The sequence below is a fragment of the Citrus sinensis genome, chromosome 3, assembly GCF_022201045.2.
Source record: "Citrus sinensis cultivar Valencia sweet orange chromosome 3, DVS_A1.0, whole genome shotgun sequence".
In the NCBI taxonomy this organism is placed as follows: domain Eukaryota; kingdom Viridiplantae; phylum Streptophyta; class Magnoliopsida; order Sapindales; family Rutaceae; genus Citrus; species Citrus sinensis.
In genome coordinates this window covers 35,981,590-35,994,451 of record NC_068558.1, presented here as the reverse complement: position 1 = coordinate 35,994,451, position 12,862 = coordinate 35,981,590, and the positions used below count along the sequence as shown (strand labels likewise).

At 34.3% G+C, this 12,862-nt stretch overlaps 1 non-coding gene across 1 annotated transcript; it reads left to right on the top strand.

Moving 5' to 3' along the window:
- Nucleotides 1-335: 335 nt before the first annotated feature.
- Nucleotides 336-438, top strand: LOC127901615 (small nucleolar RNA R71). Its single transcript, XR_008053859.1, has one exon. It is a non-coding gene; the product is annotated as a small nucleolar RNA R71 (small nucleolar RNA).
- The last annotated feature ends 12,424 nt before the right edge of the window (nucleotides 439-12,862 follow it).

The window sequence follows — 12,862 nt, the reverse complement described above, 5'->3', positions numbered from 1 at the left end:
TGGCTTGATCTAAGTATGAGTCATGGTCATGTGGTTCTGTTGATTTAGCAGTCGATAACGATGCTATTTGTCGAGCAAGACCTTCAACCATCTCCTTGACTTCTTTGATTTCCGAAGTTGACTCGTCAATTTGAACTTCATTTACTCCCTTAATTCTTCTAGTATTCCTGACTGATCGACTCCGTTGTTGGGAATTATCCGCTTGTCGCTGGAAGAATTCCTAAATTTCTGATGCACTTTTTAACATTAGCTCTCCTCCACTTGTTGCCATTAGTCATTCTTGCACATTTGGTAGTAATCCCTCCAAAAAGTATTGGCATTGGTGCCATTTCTCATACCCATGATGTGGACACTTCAAGAGTAGCCCATTGAATCGCTCCCATGTTTCGAAAAATTGCTCGTCTTCTCTCTAAGTAAACTCTGAGATTTCCCTGGGAATAGCATTGGTTTTATGTACTGGGAAATATTTATTCAGAAATTTTGTTACCATTTGTTCCCATGATGTGATGCTATTAGCAGGCAATGTATTAAGCCATGAACGAGCTCTATCCTTTAAAGAAAACAGGAATAGTCTAAGTTTAACATTATCGTCTGAAAAATTCTCATATTTAAAAGTTTGACAAATAGCATGAAAATCATTCATATGATTATATAGGTCCTCATTTTCTAATAGAATATTGGGAGACAATTTAGCACACTAGGTTTTAGTTCAAAACTCCTAGCAGCTACATTTAGGTATCTTATGCATGATGTTCTCAAATTAGCTAAGAGACTGAAGTAGTCCTTAAATGGCCTCTCCTGTGATGCTTGTAAATCCATTCCAAATTTATTTTTAATGTGCCTGTGTGTGCGAAGTGTTTTTTCTAATTAAAGGTCTATAGGTTCAAGATTAGGAAATAATGACCTACGACCATGTATGCAAGGAACACAAAAATAAATAGGAACAAAACGAATAAAAATAAAGAAAAATGAGAAATTACGATACTAACCTTATTGTGCTGTTACAACCTTTCTATAAAAACACACTAAAACAAATACGTGAAATAAATTAACTAAGAATAAATTAATAAGATAAAAAAATTACAAAGAAAAATAAATTGAAAATTAAATTATAGAATTTTAAAGAAGAGAGAAAATAAATAAATAAAATTCTTAGCTCAAAATGTAAATTCACTCTTTTTTAAAAAAAAAATTACAAGAAAATAATTAAAAGAAATTATTCACAAAAATTAATTATATAAATTAAAATTACTTACCTCCCCGGCAACGGCGCTAAAAACTTGTTGTGCAAATTTTATTGAACTCGCAAGTGCACGAATCTATTGTAGTATATACTAATAGTGATGAGTGTCAATCCCACGAGGAGGTGGATTTTAATTGTGTATAGAATTAATTTTGTAAATGGGTGGTTGGATTTTGTGGTGAAGGTGACTTAAATTATCCTAAAATTGGAATTGAAATGGCACTTTAAGTAAATGCATGAACAAAGCAAATTGTGGGTACTTTAAGTGGTGGGTTCCAGAAAGGGATGATTTCAACAATGGAGCTGTTTTTGAAGGAAATATGACTGCAAATGCCGTATGAGAGCTAAAGTAAAGATATTTAAATTAGATGACAACCCTCACAAGTTTTACCATAAATGCATGAATAAAGCAAATTGTGGATACTTTAAGTGGTGGGTTCCAGAAATGGATGATTTCAACAATGGATCTACATTAACAGTAGATAATAGGACCCCTTTATACAGACCCTTAAGGTGACAACCATCTACATTTATAAATTGCCTACAACTTTCAAAGAACCCCCACCTATTAGCATAAAAAAACACAAAAAATTTTTAAAATAAGGATTCACCCCACCACCTAATTAATCTTTTTCTAACGAGACTGTTGAACCAAGATTTGAGGATAAGATAGCATTCATGTACATAAACAACTTTGTGATGCTAGCCTTGTGATCTTGACCGAGCATCTCCAATGCTTTATTCTTAGCTCTATACAATCTCTAATTGCAACATTTTATCCTATAGTTTTTGAAAAGTTCCAAGTCAAGCACATCAATGGGGAGTTGTGTTGCTTCTAAATAGATGGAGAAATGTGGCTGCAATCCATGTTGAATTTGCTTCATAATTCTCATTGTTTCTCTCACAAGTATGTTCAGGCATGTAAGTCTTGATCTGAAAATATTTTTTGTTTTAATTTGGACTTGCATGCATCCTCCAAGTACATCATGGGGCTGCACAATTAAGTGTCACCCTACTCTTTTCATTCTTCACCTTTTTAAGTCTAAAACCATCATTTATTGCAAAGATTTTCATAACCTTTCAAAATTTATCAACTGTCTTGAATAATTGCCCAATTTTAAGTAAAATATTTGCACCATCAGGAGTGAACTCAAATCCACCAGAATTTGCCTCGTAGTTGCAAGTAGATGATATAGTATTCTCATTATCATCAGCATCTGAATCTGTCCCACTATCATTAGCATAATGATAGTCATCCAATCCAGCATCCCACTTATCTTTATTGCCATAATCAAACTCTTCGTCTCTGTCACCCGAATCTAAGCCATCAATATTAACTCTAACCTCAACATCACTCACATAATAAAACATGGTTTTATTCCTAGTACAGGCTGACATCTAATTTGCAATATTTGGCTTTTTGTAAATGAAAAGATTAGTGACTGATTTTTAATTTTTCTGAGGTTTCATGGGTCTTCAAAATTATTTCATAGGCTATCGTTTTAATTTTATTCTCCAATTTGAAGAAAAATAAACTTTCCATATTCCTTTATCATATGTCGTTTCCGTGTTTGTTCTTATGAAATCTTGTTTTCTTATTAGAGGAGACAACAGATTTGTCAGTTGGAAATACAGAGCATAAGCTTCGTTTATAGGCTATAGAACAAGAAGTTCAATTACATCATGATAAGTTTATTACATGCCTGGTTTTGTTATTATCATTACAGTCACTTTCCCATAATTGGCATGTCAAAAAATTCAATTCTAGCAGCCCTTTTGAAAAAGCAAATTTTTTGTTTTGTTAATTGAAACACCTATTCCTAAATAAAAAACAAAACAATATCTAAGAGTTGGCTTGTATCAATCATGCTTTGTATATGGCCTATGCTCATAATTCACAAAGTGGAGTCCCATCCGTTCAAAAAATCAAAATCCATATACATATCCTACTTAATAAAATGAATTGAGATTAAATTAATTGGCAAGAATAGAAATTGTAACTCCAGCAGCCCATTTTTCATTTGTACCTTTGCTCATTCTTCTTTTAAAACAAAACATATATGCATAAACTGAAACTGACATATAATTGAAAATAAGCGTCATGGCCCCAAACCGAGCAATCACATTAAAAAGCAAACCAAAACTCATCATTTATACATTACCTGTACTACTTACGAAGCTCTTAGATCATTACACAATAGCTTTTATCAGTCATTACCCAACTATTTTTTCAACTTAGAACCAACAACCCCAAATAAAAATAACATCCAGCAACATATTTATTAATTGAAATAGAATCATTGTTATTTTTAATCAACAAAAGTCGTAAGCCACTGATTCAAAGAAGCAAGCTGTATTTCGAAGACTAACCTCTTTTGCGATCCAATTCATCAACAATACTCACTTTGTGGAAGCTTTGGACCAACGCATGATGTCATCTCATGCATTAGATGAAAATAGATCAATGATTGCTTCTTCTCCAACAATGAAAATGGAATTGGGTTTTGTTGTGTAAGCTGTGTTTTTGAAGTGGAGTGCATTTTCTGAAAAAAATTCATTTTCATTTGTTTGTTGGGTAATGATAGTAACTGAGTAATAGTGAGTTTATGTCTCTAATTCTCAGATTTTCAAGCAAGTTTTCTTTGAATTTTACTTTTGTTTAAATTTTAAATTTACTTTTATGTGTTTGTCCTTTATAGTAACGTCATATGTATTTTTGTATTAACGTCAAGAGAGGTCCCTGTAATTACATGAATTCTTTCTATCATATTGTCAATCCTCTAAACCTCAAGGGAGGTCCCTAAAAATAGCCTTATTTTCAATTATCACTAAACCTAAGGGGGAGTTTGGTCAAATCAAATCCAAGGATTAGATAGTTTCGGTAAAAAAATTCAACGGTCATAAATTAAAAATTCTATAATTAAACCTCATCGGGTGAGAGTGAAACTAGGGGTAGGCTTTAGATTAGGATCAAGTTGATCAACTCGATTGAGTTTTGGGTTGATCGAGTTGAAAAAAAAATTAATTCAAACTCAACGTGAATATGTAATTCGATTTGAATATATTTGGATCATATAAGAAAATTGTTTGTTTTATATTTTTACCTTTTTGGATTTTCATATTAGATTGGATTTGATTTGATTCGATATGATTTAATTGGATTGGGCAAAATCCAATCTAATCGGATTAGAGTTTTCATCTAAATTCAATATGAGTCCAAATATTTATAGTCAAATTGGATTGGATCCGGTTAGGGCATATGCCCAACCCTAGGTGAAAAGAGTAGGCTTGGCAAAATCCGGGTCCGGTCCGGGTTTTGGTGTTGCCCGAGACCGGACCGGATGAGAGAAATACAAGACCGGACCCAGGTTAAAACCCGGTTTTTCCGGGTGCGGTCCGGGCTTGAGCCCGGCACCTTTCGGGTCTGGGTTTTGATCCGGGCTTTCTAAACCCGCATGTGATAACTTCAATTTTTGTTCTTTCATTTCTCTAACAATGCAAATTTAAAAAAAGAAAATAATCAAATAAACTCATTCAATCTCAAACTTTAAAAAAGAAAATAGTCAAATACAAATATATAACACACTAACAATGCAAATTTTGCACAAATGATAAATTAAAATTATTTCAATCTACTTTCTAATACCTAAATTCATCCAATTTCTAACTTAAACTCATTCAATCTATATATAAAATAAATAAATAAAATTCAACAACACAATAAATTTAAATAACATCCAACATATCATAAATTCATAATTATATATTTATATTTTATTTTAAAAAAAATTTATTAAAAAACCGGGTCCGGTCCGGGTTCCGGGTTTTTGGTGTTGAACCCGGACCCGGGCCCGGAAATGTCCGGGTTTGAGAATTTCAAATCCGGGTCCGGTTTTTATATGCATGCGGTCCGGGTTTTACCCGGACCGGATTGACCGGGTCCGGTCCGGGCAGGCTTTTTTGACACCCCTAGAAAAGAGTGAAATAATGAAAATAGAAACAAGATTGCTCTTTATTTATTTATTAGCTTTTTTTTTTTAAGTGCACGCGAACTTTGATCATAGCATTACCTAATGCATTAAAAATTAATGATTGGTTTATTCCCATTGGTGTAAATGCATTAGTGCACATCAATCGTGATAGAACTATAAAAATTACAAACTAGGATAGGTAAATTGAGTTACGGTTTAAATTTTCGAATTTTGATTCAAGTTAAAATTTATTTGGGTCAGAGAATTTAACCCGAACAATTTCAAATTTGCAACGTGAAGTCGTGAACTGAGCAGATCCGAATATGGATTATAATCATTCCAAAAAATCTATTTTTTGAAAAAAAAATTACAAAACGTAAAATTCGGGCAAAGTCCGGGCGGGCCTAGTTGGGTCGGAATGGGCTTGAGTTTTTCTACTATCTTTTAAAACAGGAGAGCGGACACATATATTTAAATACCTTTAGATATAGAATAAAAATATATTAAGGAATATAAAGTGGAAAAATTACAAAAATAACCCAAAGGTTTTTGTAATTTTCACAATTGGTCCTCCAAAGTTTTTCCTATCATAATTAGTCAAACACAAGGTTTCTTCACCAAATTATTCTTGTCCATCAAACCAAACGCAACTTTCTTCTCTCTCTTTATCAAACCAAACACAGCCTTTCACTCTTGAATCATCAACAGCAAATGGTAACGACGAACGATAAAAGTGAACTTCGATCAAATATAGTTGAATCCATCCGAATCCAACATCAATCTAATATGATTCTAACAAAGTGAAAATGTGAAATAGAGTCAACCTGATTTCGTGCGACAAAAGAGTTTCAGTGCGATTCTATGTTGGTGCGACAGGTGCAAAAAAAAAAATTTGGTGATGTTGGCTATCGAGGATAGACTCCAGGAAGCCACTGACGATGAGTGACCATCTTGGGAAAGAAGTCGTTGGTTATAGAGAGAGAGAGAGAGAGAGAGAGAGAGAGAGAGAGAGGAAGGAGAGAGAGGAAATTTGGTGAGAATGGAAGGGGTATTTTCAGCATTTGAGGGGATTTTTGGCTAATGTTGATAGGAAAAAATTTGGAGGGTTAAATGTGAAAATTACAAAAGTTTTTAGGTTATTTTTATAAATTTTCTATATAAACTGACTCGACAGGAAAGTACCCGAAATATAAAAATGTTACTCTATTGTCGAGTCAGTTTTATATAGAAAATTTTCTCTCACATTGTCCTTTGCGACAACCTTTTTCTCTCAAATTTAGTGGCTTTTCATATAATACTTGTGTTGTATGATGTAGCTGGTATTTTTATCCATACTTTATGTTGCTGGTTTCATGGTTTTGATGTCAAGGATCAAGGATGCTGAAGAAACAGTCAATGAGATTGTTGGGTATTTGTCTTGGATTCTCATTTGCGCCAAGTTATAGATGGTGGAGTGCTTCTCATGATAAGTCCTGTACGAGTGAGGATCTTGGTAAAGTAGATACCAAAGTAGGTGGAGACAAAATGGCTGTGATGAATCTTATTTTGTTCACTCAGAGATGGAAGTTGTTAGGATATATGGTTTCTTTTATAACAGAGGCTAGTATAATAATTTAAGAAGGTTTCGGTTTAGTTCTTGTTTTAGTTTCTTTGTAGTATTTATCATATTAGTTTAATTGTATAAGGAAAGAAAATTCCTACTGAAAAATAGGTTGTTTCTCAAATATACACATAAACAGGAGGTTAGGTTCACTTGTTAAATAATAATAATTGCTTTTTGGATGGAGAAATAATGATGTTTATTGAGATTGATTGTAGTTGGGGTTTGCTTGTAGAGGAAACATCCTTGTGTTACGTCACTGCTGGGCATGCCAAAAGTCTGAGCCAATATTCCGTTGCAAAGATTATGAAATTATTTTCTAAAGTTCTAAAAAATTATTGCATGGTCTAAATTAGTTGTCGTCGTTGTTTCTTCTGGACAATGTTGGGAAGAAGATTGATTTATAGGCAATGGGAAGTCATGTTCTCAGTTAAAAAATGTAATGCAATATAATAATTAATGACATTTAGAAAACTGAATGTTTGGCAGCAAATGAATGTGGAATTGGAACTCTTGTAGGAAGAAAGCAGGGGAACTGTTTTACAAACAAAGGGCTGCGTTGGTTTGCCACTGGTGATTATTGTTCTAGAAGGGCCCTAATAAAGGAGCAAAATAATGATTACATGTGAGAGCATGTATCTGGGAGGTTTTTCCTGTGTATCACTGCCAGATAATATCACCCAAACGGTGTAGTCCAACAATTGGAATTCAGCTTTGATCAATTGAAAGATGAGGACCAACAGGCTGTTTCCTTCATTTTAATGGTTCTTCCACGATCTATTAACAAAAGTATGCTAAACTGCCAGGTCATTTGATCTCAAACAGCTTTGTATCAGGTTACATGGCACTGGAAGCTCTATAGGTACTTTTGTGTGCGCAGGTGACGAAAGGCTGTATGATGATTGAAACGTTTCATGGGTGATGTCAGCAAGCTTATAAAGTTGCTGTTTCTCCTTTTCCATTTCGTTGAAGTGTCATATTTTGGGGAGCTGTGCAATTATGATTCTGTTGGAGGGTTTTCACCCTTCAAAATTATGTGGAAGGCTAGCATCCCCCTAAAATTTAAGTCTTCTTGTCGGCCATGGCTCACAAGGATAATTAAATTCTGGAGAAGTGATGCAAACAAAGTTTTCTAATTTTTGTCTCTCCTTATTGTGTGATGTGTAAGAGTAATGCAGAAACTCCAAATAATCTTTTCCTTCACTGTTTTGTGTCTTTAAAGTTGTCGTATAAATTGTGCAAAGAAGCTAAATTTTTGTTGGTCATTCTGGGTTCGTGCTGATTCTCTTCTTATTGAGAATTCCTTTGCTTTTTGTAGAGGACCAAGGGCTAGAACTCTTTAGAAATTTGCAGTGGCAGCACTGTTTTGGGTAATATGAGAGGAAAGAAATGCTAGCATTTTTTTGGGGGAAAAGTGTAGAAAATGCTGAAGAACTGTGGGATAGAGTCCGTTTTCTTGCTTCACTTTGGGCTTGAGTTTCTAAGATTGTTCGAGATTCATCATTTATCTTCGTACGTCTAAACTGAGAACAGGGTTTTATAACTGATTCTAACTTTTTTAAAGGGGTGATTGAGTACACTTTTATATAACACACAGAATCTAGTCTTTGTTTTCCGAGTGGAAAGCTGGTCCACTATCTATTTTGACATCTTCTTTATTAATACATTTTTCTTTATTAATACATTTTTCAGTTTCTTATCTTAAAAAAGAAAAAGGAGCGTGTCGAATAATTCCTCAAAGAAGGCGAGGCATGAAACGATTAACATCCGAAAGGTACCTAAATTCAATTTTCGGTTGGCCATGATGTCTCTAGAGCATTAGTATTTCCTTTCATTTACCCGACTCTGGAATCTGATTATATAAAGAGAAAAAATGCTTGATGTTTGTAAAATCTCCCGAAGTTGTTTACATATTTGCTCGCAGTTCTGTTTTGTATTTAGATCATCACCTTGACAATGATCGTCTTTACTTTGGGCCAGTAACAGCAATGGCTTGAAGTTTCGTATGGTAAAATTAAAACCGTTCCCGATATCAAGGAACAAACTACAGTTGAATTTTCCGAGCCTGGAGGGCTGAACTATTTATCATTTTTAGAATTTGCCATGTATTTGCAAGAGAACTTAAATTATTTGTTATTTATAGAATTTGACCTGTATTTGAAAGGGAATTGCATCAGAAGGGTGCTTTCTGGCGCTAAGAATTTTGACAATGCATGCATCTAGTCTTTTACACAGTCATTTACATTATTTTTTAAAGGAAAGTTATCATTCGTGTACCCTAAAAATGTACTTTTATAAAAAAATAATACAATACTTTTAAGGTGTATCAATCATCCACCTAAAAATGCCAAAATGTATCTACCCACCACTATTTCGTCAACCACCGTTTGTAAATTAACATAATTGTTGCGAAATGACAAATATGCCCTTAAAACTCAAAATACCGCAGAAAGACAGAAATACCCCACAAATCAAGCAAAGCCAAATAGATTCGTTAGAGACAATAACAATTATATTTTTGGCTATATAATGAGCTATATCAGCAACACATTTCCTTGCAACAAACAAAAAATTTGCCATCCCTTTATAACCAAAAATCAACCATGCATTACATTGTAACAAACAAAAAATTTGCTATCCCTTTATAACCAAAAACCAGTAGCATACCCCTACTCTCTTCCACCACACACCTAACATTCACTTCAAATACAATAACAAATACTCTCATTTAAAAATGGGCTCTAGTGAAGTATAAAGTTCTGTTGTCAATGAATTTAAAAGATACAAAAATGTGAAATGCCAGCCAAAATATTGCAAGTGTGGTGTGCAGGCAGTGGCTATGGTGTCAACTACATTGTAAAATCCTAATGCAATGTTTTGGTCGTGCAAGTGGAATCATTGTGGAGTGAAGCATTGTGATTTTTGGGAATGGCTCTCTATTGAATCTCTCATATATCCTAATACTAATGAGGAGATGTCATACGAGCAAAACTCGAAGCTGGCTGAGGATGTGGTGAAAATAAAAGAGAGGCTGAAAATCATTGAGGGAAAGCTTAAATATATCTTAATTGTGCTAGTATGTGTATTTGTAATTGTCTTCATGAGAAAGTAATCAATAATAATCTGGAATTGGACTGTAAAATCCAGCTAAAACAGCCATCATCTAAACAAAACACATCCACAAAATAAATTATCTTCAACAGAACACATCCAAAGAATAATGTACCATCAATTGTAATTACAAAGCACATCCAATGAATAAAATATATTTTCAACAAAACACATCCAATAAATAATTTATCTTCAATAGTAATAATCTAGTAGAGACATCCAAAATATTGAAATGGCAAATTAGAATCTCTTCTAATACAGGTTTCAACAAATAAAACACATCCAAAAAATCTGGTTTGGCTCATGCAAGAGCATAATTAAGTTCAGTCAAAATAAGATAACTAACATAGTTTAGGAAACTGAAATTGAGCGTCAAACTCATTACAAAACACTTATTACAGTCGACCGTTGTGATGGATTTTGGGATTTGATCACTTGTGATAAGCTGACATCTGAAGTCATTCCTACATTACGAAATACAGAATAAATTAAAACCACATATATATAGTTCACAGATTGATCGCAACGAAGTTATACCATACAAAATGGGTATCACATTCAGTACAAAACACTTGTTATGGCTTAAGCTTGTGAAGGATTTTGAGATTGGTTGACTTGGGATAAGCTGACACCTACTGCCCTTCCTACATTACAAAATTTAAAATAAATTAAGCTTCTATATATGCAGTTATGAATTATGAAATACAAGAAAAGAAATTCAACCAAATTCAACCTTTTTTTCTGTTTGTTCTAACAGTATTTGCAGTTTTCCTTTTCTTTGATCCAACACTGGATCTCTCACCTGGGGATAAACTGACACCTACAACCCTTCCTATATTACAAAATTTAAAATAAATTAAGCTTCTATATATGCAGTTATAAACTATGAAATACAAGAAAAGAAATTCAACCAAATTCAACCTTTTGTTCTGTTTATTCCAGCAGTACTTACAGTTTTCCTTTTCTTTGATCCAACACTGGAGCCCTCACCTGCAGCACTTGGTACACGATCTATCATCGCTGTATTTCTCGTTTTGGTACTTGACTGAGAATTAGTACTTGTAGTTCTAGCTGCCCTTGCAACTGATGGCCTCAATGGACAAGATCTTAGATTGTGGTTTGAGCCACCACAAACCAAGCAATTGACAAAAAATTTTCTGCTGCGTTTTTTAGGTTCAGTAGCTACTCTCTTCCTACATTTCTTTGGCCTTCCAATTTTTTTCTACACAATTGGGGGATCAATCAATGGCTTTTCACCACGCTCTCATGTACGCTCATCAAGCATGAGACTAAACATAACTGAGTAAGTATTAATATAAGCTTGCTTCGTGAAGCAAAAAGGAATGTACTCCTCAGTTTCATGTCTTGCATAACCTATGCTAGCCATGGCATGAGAGCAGGGTAAGCCAACAATTTCCCAATACCCACAATCATGGGTCTTGTCTTCTAATTTTACTACAAACCTCCTAGCTGGATAATAAGCTTTATCAATGACCTGAAAATTCAAGTCTTCTGAGGGGTGCACAATCATTTTCTCTCTTTTTTGTATGCTTTATCCAGCTCTTTATAAATTCTGGGAGCAATAGTTTTTGGCCAACTGTTTGCCTCATTTATTCTCTTTGTAAATCTTTTTATAAGTCTGCATCTAATCTCCTCAAGCATTGACAAAACATGCTTATCTCTATAAGGCAAAATCCAACTAATGAAGCATTCAGACGCATTATTGTCAGTTCTCTCTATCTTGCAGTTTCTGTCATATGCATGCATAGACCAAGTGTACCCCCGCAGTTCTCTTTCCAACCAATTATAAGCTTCTATATTTTCATCTTTGATCAGTGCCATTGCCTCATCAAAATCATGCTTGTTGCTGCTCTTAGCTATCCTCCAGAAAAGATTTCGCAATTTGGCACCAACATGGTCTTTGGAAAAATTAGCATACACTTGCCTACAACATGCTCTGTGATAGGCAAAAGGCCATGTGTTTGGGATTGCATTCAACAACCCTTTTTTCCTATCACTAATGAATGTTACATGTCTTCCATCATCGAAATAACTGTGTAAGTGTTCAAGAAACCAACTCCATGTTTCGGTACTCTCAATCTTGCATACATATTATGCCAATGGGACAATCCTTTTGTTAGCATCTGCAGCAACAACAACCAACAACACTCCACCATATTTCCCCTTCAAGTGGCATCTATCTATTCCAATAAACGGTCTGCAACCATTAAGGAAAGCATTTCTTTGTGCTGGAAAAGCAACAAAGATTCTTTGAAATAGACATTTTTTAGGATAATTGACTATATCACAAAGCACCTTGCATATAGCTCCTGGATCAGCCTGATGAATAGCTGCAGCATATTGAAACAGCTTCCAATAACCTTTATATTGATCACTATACACCATAATCTTTTCTTTTTCTCTAGCCCTATACATTGTCAGCTTCTCAATCTTCAATCTGAATTTTTCCTGCATATAAGTCCTGAGAATAGATATCTTGACATTAGGATCAATAGCAACATGTCTTTTTATCATTTCAACAATCCATGTAGAGGTCACTTTCACAGATTACTTCGTAAGCCTGCACTCATGCTTTTTGTGATACCCTCGCAACCAAAAACCATTTCTGTCATTCAATTTTCCACCATTGACAAACCATGGACAACCAGGCTCTTTACAAGTTGCATAATATCTCCTTGGTTCACTATATTTTATGTTAATGTTAAACCCTTTCCTAACCATCACCTCATACAACACTTCTCTAAAATGACCCATATCTCTGAACACATCACCCACTCTCAGCCTATGAATCCCATCAGCATCTAATTTATACTCATGTTTCTCTAAATAATCTCTAAACTGCACACTGCCAACATTTTTGTCTTCATCTGAAGAGTTAACAATCATTTCGACCTCCCTAATATCATCATCCAGTAA